The 15517-nt window shown below is 37.5% G+C and overlaps 1 protein-coding gene across 1 annotated transcript in view; it reads left to right on the top strand.

Moving 5' to 3' along the window:
- The window catches only part of LOC126371640 (uncharacterized), a 342871-nt gene that overhangs the window by 166021 nt on the left and 161333 nt on the right, over nucleotides 1-15517 (top strand). The gene's annotated exons all lie outside the window — the stretch shown is intronic.

Below are 15517 nucleotides of genomic sequence, written 5' to 3' on the forward strand. Positions count from 1 at the left end.
CATTTTACATTCTATACAGGGATTCTCTTAAAATGCATAAATGTTTCTGTCATAATTTTAATTATCATAATCCTTTTTGCATAATGTTTTTTAGCATAATAGTACTTTCCCATAATAACATCTAGGAATACTGGTTTATTAGGAATAACTTATTTTTGGACTAATATTTTTTGGACTAATAAATAGGTATCCATAGTTCTTTTTTAGAATAATAGTGTTTTGTCATAATTTTTACAAGGCATAACAGTTTTCTTATTCGGAGTATAGTTTTTATGCTTGTAATAATTATGCTTATATATCATTATTGACATTAATTATTATGCTTGTAGTAGTTATGAGTTTCAAAATTATGCTTAAAAAGTTATGACAAATTAATACTATGCGTAACTAATAATAGGCCAAGTAACAGTATGCCATGGTAAATTATTACATAAAATTTTATGAGTAAAAATAGAGAACCTTCTATACATAATGTAATCCAAATATCAGGTAATAAATATTTTTATATATGCTTTCCTTGTATTTATGAATAATTATGTACCCGAGTAATGAGAAAATAGGTAATTATCACGTTAAAGCTGTACAACGCCATCTGTAATGTTTTTGGTGAACATAGCCTGGAAAGTCCCTAATTAAATAAGTATGGAACACGATGTCCATGCCTCACTCGTCTGGGCCCGCAGAATACCAGCGTCGTGGCTCACGCCGCGGCTTATGCTGAGCGAGGTCCATTTATTGAGGACGTCCACCACCGCCACATGACTGTACGACCAATATTTTGTATTTTATTATTATTTTTCTGTTTCTTTTACGTTTTTGTTAATAATTGTGATTTTGTGTAATATTTTTTTTCCCTACTGTGTTTGTATTGTTACTGTGGTGTCCTCTAATAATAAATACTTTCTTTCTTTCTTTCTTTCTAATTGGTGCGGGACGGAGAGATAACGCGCTCGGTCTGCGATTGTTGAAGTAAAGCAACTTTCGCAAAGGCCGGTCATAGGATGGCTGACCACAAAAAAAAAGTTTTCAACTCGAGCTCCTCCGTGCTTCGGAAGGCACGTTAAGCCGTTGGTCCCGGCTGCATTAGCAGTCGTTAATAACCATCAATCCGCACTGGGCCCGCGTGATGGTTTAAGGCCCGATCTCCCTATCCATCCATAGGGAAGGCCCGTGCCCCAGCAGTGGGGACGTTAATGGGCTGGTGATGGTGGAGAGTTTCCGCTATACGGAGTATTGTTTTTTTTATTCTATGCCATCAGCCTAACCTCCATTGACCTGAACTCGATAGGCCGTGAATATCGAACCGTAAACCTTTGACCGATGACCGCTTTCAATGTATACCGTTAATTTATCGGAAAACTGGCCCCCTTCAAAACCCTCCTTCTGGAGTATCGGTTACAAATTATGGATTAAAAAAGCCAAAGGGTAATTGATTGTGAGTTTTTTTCGTATTTCTGTGAAGGGTTTTGATTGATTAGGTATTTATGTTATATCCCCTATGGGGAATGAAAGTAAGTGTAGTATCTGCGATTTCGTGATGAGTGAGTCAGTTAGTGTTTTTTGGTGTTAGTGACATCGTAACGTATACTGAGGGGGATGATCTTAACCATGATTCGGAGTATTTTTTTTCAGTTCCATTCTTTTGCGACGGAAAATTCAATATTCTTTATTTGCATACATAGTATGATGGTGTACAAGTTTCAATTCCACTTGTATTGTACTTGATAATATTACAAGTGTAATATTCCGTCGCAAAAGTATGAAGCTGCAAATTCCACTTGTACTTCTAATCTAATCTAGCCTACAAGATCCTACTGCTGCACTTGTACTTAATAATAAATTAAAAAATATATCACTCAGAATCATAGTCTGAATCATCCCTCAAAGTTTTCGTTACGATGTCACTAACACCCTGTTTAAAAGCAAAAAGCACTAACTGACTGACTCACTCATCACGATATCTCAAAAAACTACAAGAGTATAATATAGATTCTATGGTGCTGGGGTAACTTGAGAAAATAATACTTACACTGCATTATAATGCAGAAGGCAATAAGAGCGCAGTTCCTTCGGTCCCAGGGCAACAATTGCACTATTTCAAACTGCACTATATCGGATTTCTTCAACGACGGTGCGTACCTTCCCATCTTAGTTCAACTTCACTTATCCTTGAAAAACTGGAAAAAATATAATACGAATTACTTATAATACTTAATTCCATACGTATTTCATTCTAATGTTAATTGTATTCGGTAAATTGCGACAAATAATTGTCATGACAAATTGTATTTTTTTTATGAACTTGACAGTTTGTGTTGATACGTAGATACGTAGCGAATTATATTCTCTTTGGTGGTGATATAGTATCATAGAGATATATATCACCTCTTTTGTGGTGATGTAGTACGTGGTAACTTGTAAAGGCTGTTCTATTTTTAAGTAATTCTGTTATTTAAGTATACTATCGCTGTAAGTTACCCAAATAAAATAAAATAAATAAAAATAGAGCAAAATGGGTCTCCTGAAGCCCGTATTTCGTAAACTGAAGACAAGGATTAAGACCTATTTTGATCGTGAATTTCGAAGAGTAAATTAATAATGTCAAGGCTGTATGGTCCTCAGATCTTTGCCAGCCAATTTAAACAACAAAATTAACAGGTACTATTTTTTTTTCAATAATTTTGTCTATAGCTTTAGCCTTTAATAACCGAGCTGCTAACAAAGAGCACTCTGGTCGGCGGGAGTCCGTTTTGATAGTTGAGCGTTAGACTCAAGATTCGTAGGTCCGGAGTTCGAATCCCGGTGGGGAAATATCACAAAAAATACTTTGAGATTCCTAGTTTGATTAAGACATTACAGGCTGATCACCTGATTGTCCGAAAGTAAGATCGATCGATCGATCCGTGCTTCGGAAGGCACGTTAAGGCGTAGGTCCCGGTTACTACTTACTAATGTAAGTTAGTAGTCATTACATGAATAGTAACTCAATAGTCTACAGTGAATACCGGCTCAATAGTAACCCTGACACGAGGGTTGATGATGTTGGTAATCCACCTCTCAACCCACACGAGAGAAGAAGAAGTAATTAATCTTAAAAAGTAATATACTTACTTTTAATTACGCTAAAATGATTATAGATTCTAATCAAATTATTTTAGAGCGATTCAGACACATGAATTTCAAGCAGAATTGGTGTGACCATGTGTCAGCAGAATGGGGATATCCCTCGTGAGTCGTGGTACGTGCCGATGTCCAGTTAATTAAACTAGTGATGCTACCAATGTGATATTGAATCGTGTCGCTCGAGCTGAATTAGCTTGCTTTGCTAACTTGATTTGGAATTGTGAGAGCGCGCTGTGCGCTAGTTTTTTGAAAGCCTATTCAAATAGTGCCAGCTATAAACTGGTCTGAGGAGCTCGGTGGCGCTGCGGTTAATGCGCTCGGTCTGCGATTTTTGAAGTTAAGCAACTTCGGCAAAGGCCGGTCATAGGATGGGTACCACAAAAAAAAATAATCTTGACCTCCTCCGTGCTTCGGAAGGCACGTTAAGCCGTTGGCCCCGGCTGCATTAGCAGTTGTTAATAACCATCAATCCGCACTGGGCCCGCGTGATGGTTTAAGGCCCGATCTCCCTATCCATCCATAGGGAAGGCCCGTGCCCCAGCAGTGGGGACGTTAATGGGCTGATGATGATGATGATAAACTGGTCCCATCGTGGTAGTTGATGACGTTACGGTCCGCTCTCCTACTATTAACGTACAAAATTATTACTGTTCTAATTATTAATCTTTTTCTAATTGTTAGTGGTGCTGATTCCTGTAGACACCATCAAATTTTATTTAAAGTTAAGCCTTTCATTTTCTTATCCGCCGAAAAGGAAAGAGACGGGTAATCGACAGCCATAAAATTCAGGGAACACACGTCAATTTTAGGCAGGAATTTCAAAAACCCTCCCAAATGTGTATATTTGACAATAATCCGACAGAATTAAGTTGACAGCACGTTTCTCTATATTTACTCATAAAATTTTATGTAATAATTTACCATGGCATACTGTTACTTGGCCTATTATTAGTTACGCATAGTATTAATTTGTCATAACATTTTAAGCATCATTTTGAAACTCATAACTACTACAAGCATAATAATTAATGACAATAATGATATATAAGCATAATTATTATAAGCATAAAAACTATACTCCGAATAAGAAAAGTTTTGGCACAACTTTGAACATTTTCGAAACTTACTTTTTCCTTGGCTGCATTTGGTTCATGATTGTGACTTTTTATATTTTTTGACACTATTTCATGCTGTTGGTCATCATTCGGTACACTTTTGAGTGTAAGATAAACATGCTGGCGGCGCAGGGGTACACCCACGCCGCATCGTAACCTACTGTTATGCCTTGTAAAAATTATGACAAAACACTATTATTCTAAAAAAGAACTATGGATTCCTATGTATTAGTCCAAAAAATATTAGTTCAAAAATAAGTTATTCCTAAGAAACCAGTATTCCTAGATGTTATTATGGGAAAGTACTATTATGCTAAAAAACGTTATGCAAAAAGGATTATGATAATTAAAATTATGACAAAAACATTTATGCATTTTAAGAGAATCCCTGACAGCACACGTCATGCGGGTTGAATACTAGCGAGATGCCTATTTTATTCGACCGGTTTATTAATTGATTTAAAAATTAACAGTTGTCAATCATCTGTGCGTTTCGTTTTCGGCGCATAAGAATATGACGGGTACTTATAACTTAAATAAAAATTAGGAGGTGTCTGCAGGAATCAGGGCCATTGTTCAAATTGTTATTTTTTTAATTGTTTTAATTTAAATTGTTATTACGATGCATGAAAACATTACGGAGACATGCGTGCGAAGTCGTTTTTATAGTTTCTCAGTCTACGCCACACTACCAGTCTATAGTTAGGTGTCCTAGCTTTATCACGAAATTTTATGGATTTTCGCCATGTGTGTTTGAACTGGAAACATGATAATATTTCAAGTAAAATAAGTATCTAAACTATTTATTAATACAAACTATTTCATGCAGAAATGAAATTGAATTATTATTATTTTTTATTATAAAGGATATATACAGGGTGTTAGTGACATCGCAACGAAAACTTTGAGGGGTGATTGAGGCCATGATTCTGAGATGATATCAAGTGGAATTTTCCGTCGCAAAAGTATAGAATTGAAAATAATTAAAAAAAACACAAAAATTTTCAGGAATATTCAGACTGAAAATTCCACTTGATATCAACTCAGAATCATGGTCTGAACCATCCCCCTCAGTATTCGTTACGGTGTCACTAACACCCATACCTACTGGTATGGCTACCGTATGTACTTGTGTGGGGTGTAAGTGACATCGTAACGAATACTGAGGGGGATGATTCAGCTGATTATTCTGAGTTAATATCAAGTGGAATTTTTCATCGCAAAATTATAGAATTGAAAATATTTTAAAAAAACCTAAAAAATCATGAATTTTGCGACGAAAAATTCCACTTGATATTAACTCAGAATCATGGTCTGAATCATCCCCCTGAGTATTCGTTACGATGTCACTAACACCCTGTATGTAGTGTAGGTATAAAGTGGACCATCCTTAAGATCGAGCGATTTTCGTTACTTCGTTTACCAAAAACAATATAGGTGGCGCTTTAACGTGATAATGACCTATTTTCTCATTACTCGGGTAACTACATACATAACATAAACTGCCTATATACGTCCCACTGCAGTGCTGGGCACAGGCCTCCCCTCAATCAACCGGAGGGGGTATGGAGCATACTCCACCACGCTTCTCCACTGCGGGTTGGTGGAGGTGTTTTTACGGCTAATAGCCGGGACCGACGGCTTAACGTGCCTTCCGAAGCACGGAACTACATAATTATTCCAAAATGAAATGTGCAATATAGTGCAGGTGCATATATAAAAATAATTGTTGCTCGATATTTGGATCACATTATGTGTATAATTATGTTGCTACCTATATTGCTTCTCTTTATTTTGATCAGAATAATAATGGATGGAAGATGTAATTGTGCCTGGGTTTAATAAAAAGGGGGCATCATTTCTTCCCAAAAACAACATTAAAGACTTTTTTTTTGACGTGACTTAGGTATTGTAGATTTGCCGCAGGGAGCGCTGAAGGCTCTCATTCGGTACAACGTTAACAGGCCTGAGGGTGCCCAGTTGGGCGCGAACCTCGGCTCAGGGCGTCGTCTGAGAGGAAAAATATTTGAAAGAATAAATCGACCCTGGTGGGTCGATAGCGATAAGCGCTGAATGAGAGACATCGTCGACCACGCCGGCGGGGTCGGTATCGGGGTCTGGCCATTAAAGACGCATTATGACTGTTATCCATGGAATTAGAAAGGTAGAAAAATCTGTACAGCGCCATCTATATTGTTTTTGAGGTACGTAGTCTGAAAAATCTCCCATTGTAATGGGTATCTCATTGAGTCTCGTCACAGCACTATTCATGAACCCGTAGCTTTTATGGTTTCTCAGTCTGCGCCACACCACCAGACTATTGTTAGGTGTCCCAGCTTAGCTTTTATTACGAAAGATAGCGCGGATTTTGCTACGCAAACGTTTTAAAGGAAACTTGCTTCCTTCTTGTGGATGTTTTAACTAGAAACATGATGATATTTCAAATAAAATGTAGCTTAATTTGCTCAATGATAGTGTAGATTAGCATGAGTGAAAGAAACTTTAAGATTGGCTAAGTTCCAAAGATTGAAATTGAAAATAATTAAAGAATCCTAAAATTTTGATGAATTTTGCGACGAATTCCACTTGATATTAATTCAGAGTCATGGTCTGAAACATCCCCCTCAGTATACGTTACGATGTCACTAACACCCTGTATACACATAGGTATTGTAAACGGACCAATTTGTGAATAAATTAATATAATATAAAGTGAATAATATTTTAAATTGAGGAGCTCGGTGGCGCAGCGGTAAACGCGCTCGGTCTGCGATTGTTGAAGTTAAGCAACTTTCGCAAAGGCCGGTCATAGGATGGGTGACCACAAAAAAAAAGTTTTCATCTCGAGCTCCTCCGTGCTTCGGAAGGCACGTTAAGCCGTTGGTCCCGGCTGCATTAGCAGTCGTTAATAACCATCAATCCGCACTGGGCCCGCGTGATGGTTTAAGGCCCGATCTCCCTATCCATCCATAGGGAAGGCCCGTGCCCCAGCAGTGGGGACGTTAATGGGCTGGTGATGATGAATATTTTAAATCACTTTATAGAACAGCCTCCATGATCTATCTAGAGGTCCGGGTTCGATGTCCAATGGGCTGATAATCTGTCACCGTTTCCACCAGAGTTTATATTTTGTAGACAAAACTTTTTTATCTAGTTTTATTGTCACGCGGCAAGTTGCTTGACTTTGTAATTTGTTTCTAATTGACATCGCAACTAGACCCCAAAGAGCTAGACTCTGAGCTCCTCTATAACAAAGGAAACATTGTACACTGGAGATGAAACTTTATCTCGGAAGTATCTTGGTATGCAATTTTCCCAGTCTCCTCATTGTAAGACAATGGTGCTAATTCCTGTAAACACCATCTAATTTTATTTTAAGTTATACCTGTCATTTTCTTATCCGCCGAAAAGGAAAGGGTCGGGTAGTCGACAAGCATAAAATGTATGGAACACACGTTTTTATGCAGAACTTTATGCAGAAATCAAAAACAATCCTATAAAATTTTTGCATTGGCTAATAACCCGACATACTTAATTAAGTTTTGATTACCCGCGAGATACCTTTTTGATTCACCCGCGTTATTCATTCCTTTACTCATTCTTTATAAAATTAAGAGCTGTCAATCACCCGTCCTTTTCCTTTTCGGCGGATAAGAAAATGACAGGTATAACTTAAAATAAAATTAGAAGGTTCCTGCAGGAGTCAGGGCCAATGCAGTTTTGTTTTATTTAATCATCAACTCTCGGCATGTGGGAGCAAGCTATAGAGTCTGCAAAAGGTCTCGAGAAGTGGAAATATGTTATTCGAACCCTACAACCAACCAGATCTTCTTCTTCTTCGTACATGAATAAATATTAATGTATCTGTTTATTATATTAACTTCAGTTTACTTTTATTAATTTCTTGTTGCACCATCCCGCGTCCAAGTTTAGTAAATGTTTGTTTCCTGGTATTGGTTGCCTGGAAAAATTGATCTTCAGCAATAAAGCGGCCTAAGTTGTATAGTATTCTCGTGTTATGTCGGTTTGTTAAAATTAAGTTCTCTGCAATAAAGTGTATTTGATTTCCTTCTTATCCTATTATCCCTATTTTATAATTAGAAAAAGAAGATCATCATCATAATAAAAAAAAAAACACTAACAACCAGCAGAGGAGCAGCATGGTGGAGTATGTTCTATACACCCTCCATTTGATAGAGGGGACGGCTGTGCCGAGCAGTGGGATGTAAGTATATAAAGTATAAAAAATAATATTAATAAAACTTATTAAGTTATGTTTTTAAGTTTTATACTTATAATTTTGATGTAAAGTATAAAATACGGCTGTTGATACTACTGTAATTGTGTTGTTATATATTCTTTATGTAATATAGGATCAGGTCGAAAGCTAGCGTGTTTTATTAACAACAGACTAACTGGCTGAGCAAAATAAATATGTATTTGCTTACAAATTATCCAATATTGAATTGTTCGTTTCTGTTCAAATAGCAATATATTATTTGAAGATAAAAAGTAATAAATATATAACTAATAAGCACATTTTATTCACTGTTAAAAGGTTCTACCATTATTTCGTAACAGTGTAACACGTAAATGAGCAAACACACTTTGACATGAGCGAAAGAACTCCAGCCTTCTAAATTAAAATGTCTTTCAATTATCTACAATTCTCTTTTTCAACACACTTTTAAGTTCGCCGGGTTACCATTGGATGCCACTGTATGGCAAGATGTAAGGACTTTGTTCGTACTTTGGTTGGTAATACGAATAAGTAAATGGACCACTATCAATTGCTTTTTCTTGATGGTAAGCGGTCGAATATCCGTTATTAGTGAAATCAACTTGTTTCTGGAAAGGAATCGTGGGAAAACTTGGAGGTTGGACAAAGAATATTTGAGATACCCCCTTTTCTTCACTTTCTTCTCCTTCTTCTTCTTTATCTATTTTTGATTTCTTCTCTCCCCTTCTTTCTGATTTTCTTTCACCCTTTCTTTTACTCGTATATTTTTCTCTTCGTTCACTTTTTATCTTCTCTGAATTTTCTTCACTTTTTTCTTTCTCGTTTTCTAGACGTTCATTTTCATCTCTGTTTTCATTTTCTTCTTTTTCTTTTTCCTCCTCTCTCCTTTCTTTTTCTTCTTCAAACTCTTTTTCTTCGAGATTTTCTATCTTGAATCTGAGTAAGCCTTCCTGTTTTCTGTCACCTTTGTGGTTATGTTCTATAATTTTTCCCGTCATTTCTATGGGGACTCCATACTCATTATGAGGAGGTACAATTACATAAAGAGGTGCTTCATATGACGAGACTATTTTGTGTTTCTTTTTTATTTCATGTTCTTGACCTTCTTCGTTTTTTTCTTTGAACTGGTGATGGTGCTCTTTCGGAAGTTCATATTCGTTAGAAGGGGCATGGTGATGTTTTATAGAACTTCTAAAAGCTTCTTTGGCTGGTTCGTTTGATGAGCGTAGGTGCGGTAATTCCTGACGGTTCGGTAATTTAAATTCCTTTTCTGGTCTGAACCCGGCCGCAGCATAAGGCGCCTTTTTCCCATCTTCAACCCCTTCCTTTTGTTCACTTGACACCAAATGTTCCTCCTCAGAATGTGACCTGAATTTTCTATACAAAGGAGGTTCAGCAACCACCAAACTCACTAACAATATCATGCAGACACAAGTTCTCATTATGCTTGTTACCGCTTCTAGAGCAGCGAGACAACTGATGCTGTGTTTCAGAAAAAAACCGCTTTTATACCAAGTTTTTTTCAGCCAGATGAAATTTTGATAGCAAGTTACTTCCTAGAAATCCGGACGTTTGCTTTCTTCACTATCAGTATTCAAGCTCGGTATGCGGTGACATTGGTCTCTGATAGTCGATTGTGTAACCGATGCCGATTAGGAGCTGCCATTGTTCTCATCTGTACGTGACCAAACTGCCGACTAGGTTATGATGTGGTGACGAACTTGCGAAAACGCCTAATGAGGAGTTTTAATATTCATGACTCGTGGGGAAACCGCTTTCCTTTGCCGCCGGTAATTAGGACTTTGCCAGCGATTAGACGATATTTGACCCATTGTGCTATAATGACGTCGGCTGGTGCAATCACGCTGTCTGTCCAGTAATTAAGATGTAGTCAATACCGTCCAGTGGTCAATGCGTCCATGTATGCATAATGCATGATGTGCTCGGTGCAAATAAGGGGTTCATTGTGCTAGTGGCAATCTTGCTATGATTTTATGACGTGTTGCGCGATTTTAGTGATGTCATTTGACATCGATATAAATCTTAAATACATTGTTTTAAGTTTACGCTGTTATTATCATAATTAAAACACATAATAACGGGTTCTAACCGCGTTCAAAGCAGGGATAAAAGCAGCAGGGTGTCGAAATATCGGGAGTCTCATATCCCTGCTTTGAACGCGGTAAGAATCCGTTATTATGTGTTTTAAATATAAAATATTTGATTAATTTGGGTCGTCTCGTCATTATTGTCTAGTTTTTTAATACGTAATAACAATAACCTTCAACGTCAGTTTTGGTAAATCGGTAAAATTGGATAATAATGATTGTAATTTAATATACCTAAAGTAACAACAAACAAGGAAAACAATTTTATTTTATACAATTTAGCGTGACGATGCGTTATTAATTATATCAAAGGATAAAAATAATAGTAACCATGCTATTGCATGATTAGGTAGTAGAGATAAGGTAGTAGATAATGATCGATTTGTTGTTGGATAAAAAATATAAAAACCGTGTAGCTCAGGGTTCATTGCATATTAAGGAAAGGGCAATCTCGATGAATTTTAAAACGTTCAGCTATGTACGTGACAGGTTTCACAGCTCATTCATGGCACCATGTATATTTCGCACGAAATGGCCGTTTGACGTTTAATTACGCGGGAAAATGGCGCGCGCGAACCGTCCGGTCGTTTGGCGGGAAACACACATTAAAAGATTATCAGCCGGAATTTTTACCCCTTTCTATGCTCCAGAGATTTGTTTTTACGCTTTTTTTTTAATGAATAACCTCGAGTTTACGTGATGAAATTACATGAAAAAATTGCATTAAGCTTTTTGTTGACCATTTTTTGGAATTGGAAAACTCTCGCAATGAAACATGCTTTCATTCTGCCTGTAGTATAAATCTGACAAACAAATTGAATTTTTAGATAACTTGGCATTTATTGACGTTTGATTTTGTATTGTTTGTGAGCAATACATTGATTTATGTTATAAAACCACACAATTTGTTAGAAATCTACATCGTTTTGTATTTTTGATTTATAATTTAAATTGTATACACGCAACATGATTTTATCAAACATGATGGAATTATTAAACGATGATTGTTACCTGTTTATAATTATATTTTTATTTTAGGGCATTACATAGTAATAATTAATTTTAATTATTTAACATATTGCAAGCTGCAATAATAAATACCTGACTTAAAATAACTGGAAGTTCACTTATTCAGTTATTGTTTGTTAGTATGAATATTACATTAAAATATTAATCAAAAGTAGAAATAACTAAGGGTAAGCCACATTGAGGTGGTATGACCCTAAAGTTTACAGGATGTAAAGTCATTAAAATTGTAGATACAAGTAGGTACTTTATCGAGCATGAAACTTTCTGAAAACTACCCTTTATACCGCAAATAGGCTATATTTTAGGCTAAATTTACGATACTATTTCCCATCGTCGAATGAACGAAAAGATGGAAAATAAGTATGCGATAGTTTTGTGAAATATTGACTATATTATTTTTCATTGGGATTTTATGAAAGTGAATAACCAGTAGAGTTAACATGCGCAATATTTTTATAATGACACATAACAAAACACATAACATATTTTGATAATGAGACATAACCAAACACAACATATTTTGGGAATGACACATAACAAAACACATATTTAATATATTTTGAGAATGACCCACAACAAAACGCATAATATATTTCCTTTATTACGCGGAAAATCATTGGATAACCTCGATCCAAATCCCACTCCCAATATGACGAGAGTCGTAGTATATTAGGTATCGTCCCAGGGGAGAACATCCACACGTGCCGGTGACAGTGCCCGGTCAAATACGTACATTAATACCCGTCAGATACCCGGATAACCCGGATACTCTGTTTTGACTGGGCCTAAAACGTAATACGGTCACAATCACCAAAATATACCTCATTCACAAGGTCCGCTTACCTAACCTGAAGATTTGACAGGTCCGGTTTTTACAGAAGCGACTGCATGTCTGACCTTCCAACCCGCAATAAGAAATCCAGCTCAATACAGGTTAGGTCATATATCTCCGATAATATATTTCTCAGGAATGTGGTTATCCTCGCGATGTTTTCCTTCACCACTGAGCACGTGATAAATCATTTATGATCCAAACTTGAATTCAAAAACGTTCTACCAACTGGCCTACGACGGCTCCATCAAAATATACCTGAGTAGACATTTTATTACCAAGTCTCATTGTCTTTTTTTACCGCCTTACCGCGTAAGTGCGAGTGAGACAAACAGTCCGCACTCGCTCTCTTTTACTCCTCAGCGGCTTACGGACATTTAGGCTGAAGTATGACCTAGAGGGGGTGAGGTAAATCTAGCTCGGCGCTCGATACGAATTGGTGCGGGGCGCAGAGTTATCGTTCTATCATCATCTCAGCGTTATCCCGTGTTTATGGAGTCCGTTTACCTAATCTGAAGATTTGACAGGTCCGGTCTTTTACAGAAGCGATTGCCTGTCTGACCTTCCAACCTGCGAAGGGGAAACCAGCCCAGAGAGTTGTCGTTCTATACGTAGTATTATACTTTATTTTCAGAGTTAAACTCTTGAAATAGCAAAAACAATCGATATGCAAACTAACCTACTGTATACAAATGATAACAACAATTTCCATTACGTACGCGAGCTATCAAAAAACAGAAAAAGCAGTAAAATTTTGTTCACTTAGTTATTATGCCCCCGGCAATTCATTTGAAAGTCAAAAAGGGTGGAAATATTTTCATCACGGGTCCAATATGTTTGCAAATGGCCTGAACGGCTTCGGAATGTCTAACCGTCGTAAGCCTTCGATTCCGGACGAATTGTTTACCCAATTTTGTTGGTAAGTATTCAATAATATACTTTGGTACTTACTGTCTTTCTTTCCTAATCTTGGCAAATGTATAAGTCACGTCAAAAAAACAGACTCTAGTTATACGTAATTTTAAGTTTTTGGAAAGGTCTGTCGAACAACCGAGCCGTGGTAGCTTTCACTTTGAGGTCGCAGGTTTGAATTCCAGCCACAGGCCTAAACCAACGTATGTCGGATTTGTTTTCGAATTTATATGGATCATAAAATGATTATCACGTGCTCAGCGGTGAAGGAAAACATCGCGAGGAAACCCACATTTCCGAGAAATACATTTTCCCTTCGCGGGTAGGAAGTTCAGACTGGCAGTCGCTTCTGTGTAAAACGGGTCTTGTCAAATCTTCAAGTTAGGTAAGCGAAATGTTTGTCGAAAACATTAGGTAAATACTAACCATTATAGATAGGGATACGACTCACCATCTATCACGTTGGTCTAACAGTAAGGCCTTTGAGGTACTTAGTTCATTTTGCGGTGGACGTACCTTTGACTGCCCCAATAAAATTGGGATATAGTCCAGAGCTTATATTATGTAAACACTTACCCATAGCGAAAATTAAAAAAAATAATATTCAAACATTCGGGCCCTTACATCATGCATACATAAACAGCCTACATACGTCCCACTGCTGGGCACAGGCCTCACCTCAATCAACCGGAGGGGGTATGGAGCATACTCCACCACGCTGTTCCAATGCGGGTTGGTGGAGGTGTTTTTACGGCTAATAGCCGGGACCAACGGCTTTACGTGCCCTCCGAAGCACGGAATCATCTTACTTTTTCGGACAATCAGGTGATTCAAGCCTGAAAAGTCCTTACCAAACAAAGGACGGTCTCACAAAGGGATTTCGACAATGTCCCCATTGGAAATCGAACCCGGACCTCCAGATCGTGAGCCTAATGCTCTAACCACTAGACCATGGAGGCTGTTCTCCTCCTGTACATAAATAGCTCATCTATATACCCACTACACAGGACAGGCCTCCCCTCGATCTGCTCACTCCACCACGCTGCTCCACTGCGGGTAGGTGGAAGCGGTTTTCCGTCTTTTAGATCCTATGGAGTAAACACTGTTGACGTCAAGTGGTTTGTATTTGCATAAGTGTCAGCAACAACTAATGTAAAGTGACCGCAAACATTCCTTGTACGAATACATTTTCATATTCAATGCGATTCCTAATTCCCGCGGGATATTTTCTGTATAATTTATTGTATTTTGTTGTGTTGTTTTGTATTGTATTGTATTTTTGTATTAAGTCTACTCTGAACCGGCTTGAGTGTATGAACCGAATGATGAATGTGGAGTAAGCAAAAGAAGTGTGTCAAGATGGAAGCAAATGAATTCCATAGTCTGCTTACCCCGGTGGGAAATAGGCGTGAGTATGTATATTATGTATACTAATGAAATTGACAGATAGTACAACTAAAAACCTGAATAAAAAAATAGAACTTGTTGTACGTATTAAATGCCTAAGGTGGATATCGTCTCCTTATATAGTGAAAAAGTCGGCCATTTTGAAAAATCACATTCGAATGTGTTTTTTGTGCCCTGACACCAGGGTTGATGAAGTCGATCATTTGTCTTACAACACGAGAGAAGGAGATAAAGTAAGTAAGTATATTAGTTATTCCTGTTGTGTGGGTTGTAAGGTCCATGATGCTACATCATGTGGGAAAAAATACAAACCCTTGGTTGACTTTTCGATATGCCTGGGGGGATCGCTACTCCTAGTACATAAACTCACGCTTATTTCCTACCGGGGTAAGCAGAGACTATGGAATTCTACTTGCTCCGATCCTGACACACTTCTCTTGCTTCCACATTCATCAATCGTTTCATACATGTACGTCCTCGTCCTCCTAGTCCTGCTGAAATTTAGCCGGGAGGACAGCCAAAGCAATATTTTTCTCTTTAACACATACATACATACATAAACTCACGCCTATTTCCCACCGGGGTAAGCAGAGACTATAGAATTCCATTTGCTTCGATCCTGACACACTTCTCTTGCTTCCTCCACATTCATCAATCGCTTCGTACACGCACGCCGGTTCAGAGTAGATCGTATTGAACCTTTTTTCTAAGGACATCTCTCATGTCTCATTTTTCTCTTTAAACTAACGAA

The sequence above is a fragment of the Pectinophora gossypiella genome, chromosome 12 (assembly GCF_024362695.1).
Source record: "Pectinophora gossypiella chromosome 12, ilPecGoss1.1, whole genome shotgun sequence".
In the NCBI taxonomy this organism is placed as follows: Eukaryota; Metazoa; Arthropoda; class Insecta; order Lepidoptera; family Gelechiidae; genus Pectinophora; species Pectinophora gossypiella.